Here is a 13,046-nt window from a genome sequence, read left to right as displayed (position 1 = left end):
AGAAAAAGTACCAGAAAAAGTCTGGAGATCAATGCAAGGGTTATATGCACAAAAACAGCATCTTGCATTTTATTGCATCCCCTTATTTCACATGTAAAGAAGGAATAATAAACGTATATTGCCTATTGTAATACATGTGTAATAAAATATTTATATTTATTGCCCTGAAGTTTGTAGCTCTTTAAAAAAAAAAGTACATGAAACCCTCTGAGATGTAGAGGTATACTGTAGATCCCTCAAACTCAACTCTGGACCTCGAAGCCAGTTCCACTGCATTTTTCTAATCAGGGACTGATTAAAACGCTCTGCATGGTCAATCTGTCATCTGCAGTGGTCGTACAGCATTTACTGTGATGCGGAATCTGCAGAGCAGAGCTGTTGTGGATGAAGTTGTCAAGGAAGTGAGTGCGTTTATACAGGCCCTCCCGCCCCTACCTACCGTCGTCCAATCCTGTCAATGCGGAGCCTTACAGAGCCCGCCACATGTTACATTGTTACAACATCTGGGAGGTGCACAGCAATGCGGTACGGAGCTCGATTTGGCCCAGAGGCAATTATGTCACACCCTCCGTAAGGAGCCTCCAGATCCCATTTTCAGAGCAAGCATAAATTGGCCTTTAGACCTGGGACACCAGGTGGGTGCAATTAATTATAAGGTAGAACAAAAGAACAGCAGGCTCCAGACCTGGTAGGGTAACAGTTGAATACCCCTGCTATAGATCAATACATGACATTATCCATTGTTTCATAAGTGCAGGGTTGGGTAGGTTACTTTCTAAAAGTAATCAATTAGTTATTAGTGACCTGTCCAAAATGTTTAGCAGTAACGTAACTTTTGGAATACTCAAACTCAGTAATGTAATCTGATTACTTTTAGAATACTTTCCCAGGCATTAGGAGAAGACAAAAATAATCCAACAAATACATGTGGTGTGTTATCATAGTGGTCTCTGACTGGCTCAGGTGCAACAAACTTAAACTTGCACTGTTTTTCAAAGCTGAATTAAATGTCATTGACAAAACAGAAAGTTGTCATAATGTATTTTTTTCCACAAACATCCTTTCTGAATTTAAAGGTTTTCCTTTAGTTTTTCTAAAGTATATGTAATCTGATTACAATATTTTTGCTTATATATTTTTTCTTATTACGTTACAGTTTTGTTATCAGATTACATGTAACCGATTAAATATAATCGGTTACTCCCCAACCCTGCATAGACTTCTGTGCCAAGTGTTAACTACTAACCAACCATTATACAAGGTTGACATTATCAATACATGTAATAAAACATTTTGGTAACATTAGGGCTTCCTGCGTCAAACTGTTGAATGTCAACGTGCAAAAACAATTTTAGGTAGATTTTTTTATTTTAAGGTTTTATTCTTCACTTTGCCAATTCCACTTAATAGGTGTACAGCACACATTATCAAGGTACACATTACACAGACCCTGGTCAATAAAATTAACTTATTTTGGGCACTGTTCCAAGTGGGACATCTGGTGGATGGGGTTACTAATGTAGACTAATAAGAGCTGTAACTGCTTTCCTAGTCCTGGAGCCAAGTACAATCGTGGCCAAAAATATTGGCACCATAGCACTTTTTTTCAAGTAACTTACAATTCTCCTTTAAAATAAGTTTAAATTTACCCAAGTATTTGGTTCTGTCACGATCGTCGTCAAGGAAATGACCGGACCAAGGTGCAGCGTGGTATGCGTACATTCTTTTATTTTAAATGTCGCCAACAAAACAATAAACAACAAAACAAACGTGAAGCTCTGTAAGGCTATACATGCCACTAACAAAGACAACAACCCACAAATGAGAAAAGGAAAAAAGGCTGCCTCAGTCTGATTCCCAATCAGAGACAACGATAGACAGCTGTCCCTGATTGAGATCATACCCGGCCAAAAACAAAGAACCAGAAAGCATAGACTTTCCCACCCGAGTCACACCCTGACCAAACAAACATAGAGAATAAAAGGATCTCTAGGGTCAGGGCGTGACAGGTTCCCACAACTCTTGATTTTACTGTTAATATTACAGAACCTTTTAAATGTTTTATTCTGAACTTATTACATCCATTTAAATCAGAAAATAAACAGAAGGGCCTCCCGAGTGGTGCAGCAGTCTAAGGCACTGCATCACGGTGCTAGAGGCGTCACTACAGACCCGGGTTTGATTCTGGGCTGTATCACAATCGGCCGTGATTGGGAGTCCCATAGGGCGGCGCACAATTGGCCCAGCGTTGTCTGGGTTAGGGGAGGGTTTGACAGGGGGAGGGGCTTTATTTGGCTCAATGCGTTCTAGCGACTCCTTGTATTTTTTTATTTATTTAGGGGGTGGATCAACTTTAATATTGTGGATAGATTGTTGCTTCCATCAATGTAATTGTCTGCATAATTTGCAATCCACCATATATTTAGGGGATAAATAAATATATATCTATCTATATATATATATACATACATACACATACCCATATATATACACTGCTCAAAAAAATAAAGGGAACACTTAAACAACACAATGTAACTCCAAGTCAATCACACTTCTGTGAAATCAAACTGTCCACTTAGGAAGCAACACGGATTGACAATACATTTCACATGCTGTTGTGCAAATGGAATAGACAAGAGGTGGAAATTATAGGCAATTAGCAAGACACCCCCAATAAAGGAGTGATTTTGCAGGTGGTGACCACAGACCACTTCTCAGTTCCTATGCTTCCTGGCTGATGTTTTGGTCACTTTTGAATGCTGGCGTTTCTTTCACTCTAGTGGTAGCATGAGACGGAGTCTACAACCCACACAAGTGGCTCAGTAGTGCAGCTCATCCAGGATGGCACATCAATGCGAGCTGTGGCAAGAAGGTTTGCTGTGTCTGTCAGCGTAGTGTCCAGAGCATGGAGGCGCTACCAGGAGACAGACCAGTACATCAGGAGACGCGGAGGAGGCCGTAGGAGGGCAACAACCCAGCAGCAGGACCGCTACCTCCGACTTTGTGCAATGAGGTGCACTGCCAGAGCCCTGCAAAATGACCTCCAGCAGGCCACAAATGTGCATGTGTCAGCATATGGTCTCACAAGGGCTCTGAGGATCTCATCTCGGCACCTAATGGCAGTCAGGCTACCTCTGGCGAGCACATGGAGGGCTGTGCGGCCCCACAAAGAAATGCCACCCCAGACCATGACTGACCCACCGCCAAACCGGTCATGCTGGAGGATGTTACAGGCAGCAGAACGTTCTCCACGGCGTCTCCAGACTCTGTCACGTCTGTCACATGTGCTCATGTGCTCAGTGTGAACCTGCTTTCATCTGTGAAGAGCACAGGGTGCCAGTGGCGAATTTGCCAATCTTGGTGTTCTCTGGCAAATGCCAAACGTCCTGCACGGTGTTGGGCTGTAAGCACAACCCCCACCTGTGGATGTCGGGCCCTCATACCACCCTCATGGAGTCTGTTTCTGACCGTTTGAGCAGACACATGCACATTTGTGGCCTGCTGGAGGTGCTTCACAAAAGCACTGAACCTTTCTATTCTCATAGTTCCTACAGATTGTAAAATAATTATATTATTGATCGATTGACTATGACTTTTCAAATCACCCAGTATTGCTATCTGCAGTGTTAGCTCCAGGTACATGTTGCAATTCTTCTTCCAATCCTGGACCTGTGACCAAAAACGAGCTACATATGGACAGTACCAAAATAAATTATCTAATGACTCTGTCTCCTCGCAGCAAAATCTGCAGAACTGGGACGATTGTATCCCCCATATATATGACATTCTATAAGTTGCATTAATTTTGTATAATAATTTAAATTAAAAAATTCTAAGTTTTGAATCTGGTGTCATTTTGTGTGTCAATTCATAAACCATGTGCCATGGAATCGGTACATCGAAAATCTCTTCCTGCACCTCTGTACTGGTAGTTTGGCCCACTCCTCTTGTGCAAACTGCTCCAGTTCTCCCAGATTAGAAGGGGGCCTTCTCCCAACTGCTGTTTTCAGATTTTTCCAAGTTTTAAATGGGATTTAGATCTGGACTCATTGCTGGCCACTTCAGAACAGTCCAGTGTTTTGTCTTGAACTAATCCTGGGTGCTTTTTGAAGTATGTTTGGGGTTATTGTCCTGCTGGAAGACCCATGACCTTTGACGGAGACCCAGCTTTCTGACACTGGGTCCTACATTGCACTCCAAAATGCCTTGGTATTCTCCTGATTTCATGATGCCATGCACACGTTCAAGGCACCCAGTTCCAGGGGCAGCAAAGCAACCCCAAAACATTACTGAACCTCCTCCATGTTTGACTGTAGGGAAGGTGTTATTTTATCTGAAAGCTTCATTTTGTTTTCTGTGAACATAGAGATGGTGTGCTTTTACCAAAAATCTCTAATTTGGTCTCATCTGTCCACAGGACATTCTACCAGAAAGATTTTGGCATGTTCAGGTGTGTTTTGGCAAATTGCAGTCTGACTTTTTTATGTCTTTCTCTCAGCAGTGGGGTCCTCAAGGGTCTCCTATCATATAACCCCCTTTCATTGAGTTGGCAACGGATGGTGGAGTTGAAACTGTCGTACCTTGTGTCTGAAGGTCAGCTTGAATCTGTGTGGCAGTTGATCGAGGTGATTTCTCCACAATTCAAACAATCCTTTACTACAATCTTTCATCAAGTTCTCTCTTGCGGCCACATCCAGGGAGGTTGGCTACAGTGGCATGGGCCTTAAACTTCTTGATAACATTACGTACGGTGGAAACAGGAACATCAAGGTCTCTGGAGATGGACTTGTAGCCTTGAGATTGTCCATGCTTGGCTACAATCTTGTGTCTGACCACCTAAGATAAATCTCTGGTTTTCTTTCTTTTCTCAATGCTCATTGCGGTACACACAGTGACACAAAACAGGAGAATGAGTCCATTTCTCTATTCAAACTGGTTGAATGCGTGATCTAATTACCTGTTCCTATTACCACCGCTAGTCTTAGACGCTTTGTGAATACAGGCCGAGAACCCTTCAATAATATCTGGAACAAAACTTCTCTGTCTAATTAATCATAGTCATTCTTGATCTCACTGAGCATAAATAATGTATGCTGTTTAGTCTTGTAATGGGTCACTTGATTTCAAAGGCATTTATCTTAGTCCGTTTGAATGGCCTGGTGTTGTGACTTGATGTGCTCCCAAAGAATTTAGGAGCTCTTTTCAGCCGGTACAGGAAGCTGCCTTCTTTTCCTGTTAAGTCTATCCTGTGATTGGTCTGTGAGCTGAGGAGTATTTCCATGGCAGTTCAGTCATCACCAACATCACCAAACCTCGCCAAAACATATATCTAACAAAGGCCAAAGAGAAGGCAGCAATAAGTTAGTCAAAATGTATGGTTGATAGATGCAACATCAGGAAAAACTCTGAACCCTAGTTCTATGCTAAGACTGTTTTTTGGTCAGGTCAAGGAGAAACTCTCTGCCCTATAGACTAGTCGCATAAGCATACTTCTGGATATATAACATGGCCTGGAGCACAAAGAACAACAACCCAGCCCAGTGTGGGGAATATAGGACCATTGTGATAAGGGAACTACTCTAGTGGCTAGACGCCTTCTAGTGTTAATCTATGTAGGCTGGCGGTTTTTCCCATAGGAATGAATGGCCACAAGGGAATAAAAGTGCATATGATTCCTTCTGTTCAAGGCTGTTACATATCAAGGATGGATCTCTCTCTCTCTCTCGCATATATACACTGAGTGTACAAAACATTAGGAACACCTGCTCTTTCCATGACAGACTGACCAGGTGAATCCAGGTGAAAGCTATGATCCCTTATTGATGACGCTTGTTAAATCCACTTCAATCAGTGTAGATGAACGGGAGGAAATAAGTTAAAGAAGGATTTTTAAGCCTTGAGACAATTAAGACATGGATTGTTTATGTGTACCATTCAGAGGGTGAAAGGGCAAGACAAAAGATTTAGGTGCCTTTGAACATGGTATGGTAGTAGGTGCCAGGCGCTCAACAGTTTCCTGTGTGTATCAAAAATGGTCCACCAACCAAAGGACATCCAGCCAACTTGACACAACTGCGGGAAGCATTGGAGTCAATGCTAGGAAGGAATATTAGGAAGGTATTTCTGATGTTTGGTAGACTCAGTGCATTCTTTTTCCAAATTTTGTTACGTTGCAGCCTTATTCTAAAATTGATTAAATAGTTATTTTCCTTCATCAATCTACACACAATTCCCCATAATGACAAAGCAAAAATAGTTTTTTAGAAAAAAATGTTTTGCAAAAAAGTCAAGGGGTCTGAATACTTTCCAAATGCACTGTATCTGTCACTGGTTGTTACAACTCTCAGTGCTTGTGCTGCAGTAACATTTGTGACCAGAATTTGGCTACCATAGATTTATGGGAAATGTAATAGTTTATTTGGTATGTTAATTAATAGATGATGACTTGTTCAGGCCAGATCAGGACAGCACAGTGGGCTAGGCCATGAAGTAAAAAAAAATAAAAAGGGATTTCTACAGCCCCTCCTCAAATGACAGGAGGGGTCTTATAGTCCTATAGTCTTTTCTATTATTTTCAAACTGAATTCCTCCTCTTAAAACAATTAGTCACTACTTTGTCTGGTGATCCGGGATAAAATAGGAAATGAGATCATCATGTGCGCTGACTTAACCCTGCCGCAAGAAAAAGAGAAAGAAAAACAGAGAAGAAAAAAAGGAGACACAATCTCACTCAGTCATTCTCCGCCACAGACTTTAAACTCTCATCTGTAAACCATATTAGGAAATGTGTGGTTGTCGTGTCACTCCAGCAGGCAGCCCACACATGGCGAGAGGCAACGAACAATGTTTATTCAGCTCGACTTCGCGTCTCACGCCTACTGATAACTGTTGGATATGTGACTCAAGAAGGTCAGGTCAGGTCAGTCACTGTCTGACACAGTGGACGTTTAGAGAGAAAATTAATCAATAACCCAGTGCAACGTGCTCTGGTAAATCAGATAATTTATCCACAGACATTAAATAGGCGTAGATTTTCAGGCTTACTTCCCAGAATTACCTATTCAGCAAAAGCTTGTGTTGCCCCTATTGACTTGCCCTAGGCCTCTCTCAAAGTAAAAGGTATTTACAGATAATGGACATTCATTTGTTGCCATTGAAACAAGAGGCACAACTTTGTAAATTGTTGTAGCCTACTTTTTCTTGTAAACATGCACTGGTTCAGGTGTTTCCCAATAGACCTGGGTACAAAGTTTACGTTTGTAGTCGGCCTACATCAGGGATGGGCAAAACTTTTGGCTCAAGGGCCACTTTGGGATTTCAAAATTCATTGGAGGGCTGCACAGATTTGTTTGGACCTATTTGTTTGTCAAAATCAATTTGTGGACCAGAAATAGGGCAGTTATTTGAAAATATATACAGTGCATTCGGAAAGTATTCAGACCCTTTGACAATTTCCATTTTTTTTAACGTTACAGTTTTAGTCTAAAATTTATTAAATAGATTTTTTTCCTCATCAATCTACACATAACCCCCCATAATGATAAAGCTAAAACAGGTATTTACAATTTTTTGCTCATTTATTAAACTGAAATATTACATTTACATACAGTACCAATCAAAAGCTTGGACACACCTAGACATTCAAGTGTTTTTCTTTATTTTTACTATTTTCTACATTGTAGAACAATAGTGAAAACATCAAAACTATAAAATAGCACATATGGAATCATGAAGAAACCAAAAACGTGATGCTATCCTGATTAAGTAACATTATTAATATTACCATAAAATTACCTGCTTTGCTGATGGGGTAACATGGACACTCCCATATCAATACCTGCTATGCTTATGAGGTACCTTTTATAAACACTACAATGGATACCTGCTATGCTTATGAGGTAACGTTATAATCATTACCATATAAATACCTGCTATGCTGATGCGGTAACATAACAGCTACCATATAAATACCTGTTATGCTGATGAGGGAACATTATAAAACACTACCCTATAAATAGCAGCTTTACAGATGAGGTAATGTTATAGACTATACTATATAAATACCTGCAATGCTGATGAGTGAGATAGAAGCAATATGAATTATAGTTTACAAGATGAAGTGATGATCCATTCAGACCAGCCTTACTGATTGAACTTTCGTAACTACATTATATGTACTGATGAAAAGTACTTCTCAACAATTTAGAAACTATGAAGATAGCCCTAGGGCTACAGTTTTATCTGCAATGTGCTCAATAAATGTTTAACAGCCATTCACACCTGCATTTACAGTAAGCCACAATATACAACCCAGTTCCTGTCCAATATATCACCCTACATTGGCCCATAAAAATGTTGTTGTCAGTTAACAAAACAACAGAGGCCACTTGTTATTCCTATAAGTAAACATTTCAATGGGCCTGCCTCGGATATAGGCACGTACAGTAGGCCTATAATGCAGTGCAACACAGGCAGGGTGCAAATAGCATAGCGACATCCTGAGGAAGTAGTTTCCCATAACAGACCTTACACTAACGACCCTTCAAAGGCGGCCATCTTGGACGCAGTGTTGTGTTGTTGAGTTTATGGGGGTGCTTTTGAATGTTTCCGATCAATTTTGACCAATTGGCCTAACGTAAAAATATGACAATAAGCAGTGGTGGAAAAAGTACCCAATTGTCATACTTGAGTAAAAGTTAAGATACCTCAATAGAAAATGACTAAAGTAAAAGTGAAAGTCACCCAGTAAAATACTACTTGAGTAAAAGTCCAGTACTTAAGTATCAAAAGTAAAAGTATAAATCATTTCAAATTCCTTACATAAAAAAACACCACTTTTTAAATGTTTTATTATGGATAGCCAGGGTCACACTCCAACACAAACTAAGCATGTGTGCTTAGTGAGTCTACCAGAACATCGGCAGTAGGGATGACCATGGATGTTCTCTTGATAAGTGTGTAAATTGGACAATTTTTCTGTCCTGGTAAATATTCAAAATGTAACGAGTACTTTTGGGTGTCAGGGAATGGTTTCAAAATTACATTATTTTCTTTAGAAATGTAGTGAAGTAAAAGTAAAAGTTGTCAAAAATATAAATAGTGAAGTAAAGATACCACAAAAAAACTACTTAAGTTGTACTTTAAAGTATTTTTACTTAAGTACTTTACACCACTGACAATAAGTGATGTTAAACAACGATTTAAATATACGTTTTTACGCTCATTCCTCAGAATGCAAAAACAACATTTCCTTTTGGGAAGGGATAAGGATGTTTAGGGATTGGCTAGCGGCCAAGCGCAGGCCTGTTGTGCTTAGTATTCTACTGAATGGAGTGTTTGGTGGGGCGAGCGGGAACCTTTTGTTTAATTTCTTGAAGACATCTCAGGGGTAGCAGCATCAATGAGTTAGCCAGCTAACTTTGACAAACAACCAGAAATAACTATTGATTTTCTGATTCATTAAGAAAGCTTAGATATGTGTTTTTGGTTGTCAAGTCAATTAGACCATACCCATTTCAAGCTTATCCTTCTAAAAAATAAAAAGTTATTTCATAATATTTAGCAAGTTAGCTGGCTAACTCATTGATTCTGATTTGTAGTATACCCTCTGGACTGGGACTGGGCATTGTTATCACTAAATTCAATAGAAGCCGACTGAGGGTTTGAGGGGCGGGGGGAGATTAAGTGGTCACACACACTCAAGCGCATGCACAAGCACACATACACACATGCAAGCACACACACACACATACTCTCTCAATACTGGCAAAATGTTCTAATTACTAGGTTATCCTGCATGGCTAACTGGTAACCCGATTTACACGGTTATCCTCAACAGACCTTGGTGGTTAGATGCGTCATATGATTCAGTGGAAGCCTGGGTCTAACTAGCTCTCACAGTCTCATGTCAGAATTAGAAATTCATCCATGTTTCTCAAACGTCAAATTTCTAAGTTGTTCCAAATGTCAAAATTCTATGTGTTTAAGGTTACGTAACTACACATTTTTAAGGTTAGGGTTTAAGTTTAGGCATTAACGCCGAGATTTTAAGGTTGGGTATTAACTCCGAAGGGTTAAGGTAAGGGTTAAAGTTTGAGATAGGCTGAAAACAAAACTCTCAAAAACAAGTTTCTATTGCTGGATTCGAACATGCAACCTTTGGCACCAGAGGCCTACTTGAAGGTAACAGCGCTTACTGTTGCCCCTAGTGGCCGGTTTCCACATCATGTCCCGACGTCCTCAGACATGGAGAGACATCGAATACTGACTTGTATCAAGGGTGACCTGGCTGCACTCAATACCATAATCCTGTATTACTATATTTTAAACAACAGGTGGGTCGAATCATGGATGCTGATTGGTTAAAACCGCATTCCAGTCGGTGTCTTTTCCACAAGTTATCACCGCCTAAAATCTATGACGTTGAAAAGCCTATTTACTCTGTTCCATCTGATTACGAAATCCGCTATCTCATCAGCTCAGCAATTTATATGCTAGAACTACACTGTAAAAAGCATCTAGACATGATCTCCCATTTCTTTTAGACTAGCATTTGGTTTGCAACAGCAGAGATTTGTTGGCTGATCAATATGAGCTTGTGACAACTGTACAATTCTAATCCTCAAAGTGTTCTCTAACCACGCTCCAAAAAAGTCGTGTTTGTTAGTCTTAACAGGCTGTTGATGGGTAGGGAAGTACAATTAATAATTTGAGATCATTTGAATGTCATTGATTATCTCATGAGTGTGTGTATCTTCACACTTCACACATTAATCTAAGTCATTCTTAATCACCTGAACTAATGCCATTATTCTCTGGTCAAATGTACATTCCGTTTTGTTTTGCAAAGTTGCAATATATTGAGGTTTTTCATATTATTTCCCAAAAGCCAAGATCTCAGATCAAACTTGTTGAGAACTGTAAGTAGAATTAATAAAAGTGGATGCTCTGATTGGATGGAAAAATGGAAAATGGATTTGGGATAAAATCTCCCATTCACAATGTCTTTTTTTACGGCTCATTTGTTCCCATCTGTCAACAATGTCAGCGTGTTCTTTTAACACTGATGTCCAAAAATGTATTGATGGAAACATGAGATAACAGAATACTGGATTGTTGGGTTCACTGCTGCTACCGTGGATGTCAACTCAACTCATTTTATCTACACAACATCTTGTTAACATATTGTTCCACTAGAATGAGCCCCTGTGTTGTTCTCATAAAAGCTTCAAACTCATTATCGTTTGCTTCAGAGATGCAGGAAGTGGCTGCTTGCAGCTGGAAACAAAAACAGAGGTTACTGACCTCCTTGATATGACTGTAGACACGGTGTCATGACGGATTTAGCCACCCATCGCAACCAGTTTCAACCAGCAAATACTCTGGTGTGAGTTTCCTGAAAGCTTCGTACCACTAAGATCATCTTTCGCCCATTGCCTTAACCCCTGTTTTCGGATTGTCAATTCACAGCCTTCCTCTTCTTCTTCTTTGAGGATTGGGTTGGCGGATCGCATCAAACATTTGTGATACAAAAATAAAAAGGAAATGGGAAAAGGAAAAAATGGCACCACCAGCTAACCCTACACCTATATAGCACTATTTCATAGAAATAAAATCACCACCCCATTCCACTACTTTGACCCTAACTGATTCTACACCAAGCCAACGGCCTGGGAAGACGGGACACCACCCCTCAACACACCTTGTAACTCTCCTGAAGACAAATCTCGTATACCCAAATACTTCTCTGCAGGTGCCACCACAACATCTATGTTCTGTGATTTACGTTCCATTTCTGCGGTACAGTTGATAACCATTGCTATAAAACACTAAAAGGCAGACCTTACTGAAGCATACATTAATTGTTGCCCTATTCCTCTGTGCTGGCACAAATCTACTACTCCCTGGGATCCTTTCAGGCTCCCTCACCCTTGACCCATCCTCCTCTACTTTCTTCACTGCCTCCGCATATGACACCTTCTGCGCTACTCTGACTCTGGCCCCCTCAACCTGCCTCTCTCGCACCTGACACTTCCGATCCCCAGCAACATGAGCTCCCCTACTGTTGACACACACAACTTTATACACGGGAACAACACAATCCTCTGTCCCATGTCCTCCTGCACACTTCCCACATCTTGGTGTCTCCCTCCTACACACTGCTGTGACATGACCATAAATGTTGCACCTGAAACACTGCAATAGATTCAGCACAAAAGCTCTAACATGATAACTGATATATCCTAACATGACTTTGTTTGGCTAGAGACTCTGACTCAAAACTCAAAAGGACTGACAGTGACTCCTCTGTTTCACCATGCTCCCCACCAGGCCTGCGTCGCACCAAACGGCAGGCGTCACAAACACCATGAATTTTCAACTTCAATTGCTCCACCTCCACACTTAACGCTACCCCAGAAATGACTACTTTCAATGGTGCCCTGTTCCTAAGAGCAAAGCAAGAAACAGATCTTGACCCAAGTTGCGTGACAATTCACATCCTAGCCAGTTCTGCTCTATTTCATTGGTAGAGCTGAAATCATGTTAGTTTAGTGGGTGGGTGGGTATGGTAGATGGTTCATAGCGTCATCGGTGCCTAATAATAGTTCCACTGTGTACTGTAAGGTACTTTGGTGGGTGTGACTTCCAAACCTTAACAGTTCCTGCTGGGCCAAACCCAGATTAAACAGGGGCGCACTGTTCCTCTCTGAAACACACACACACACACACACACACACACAAACACACACACACACACACACACACACACACACACACACACACACACACACACACACACACACACACACACATGGAACCATATAGCGTTTTCCATCACCTCAGCTCGAATGCCCCCAACATAAAAATATAAAAAAGAACATAGAAACTAGGGTTAATAACCCTCATTAGCAAGAGGCTATAAATGATGCAATGTACTGATGGGCAGTAGTGGTTTTCAGATGTTGCTATGGCTATAGACTTAGGCTACCGCAGTTTATTGTCTGAGCCACTGTATTGTCAACAAAAAACAATTGTGTATTTGTTTT

The sequence above is a fragment of the Salvelinus fontinalis genome, chromosome 11 (assembly GCF_029448725.1).
Source record: "Salvelinus fontinalis isolate EN_2023a chromosome 11, ASM2944872v1, whole genome shotgun sequence".
In the NCBI taxonomy this organism is placed as follows: Eukaryota; Metazoa; Chordata; class Actinopteri; order Salmoniformes; family Salmonidae; genus Salvelinus; species Salvelinus fontinalis.
This window is presented reverse-complemented; position numbering follows the sequence as displayed.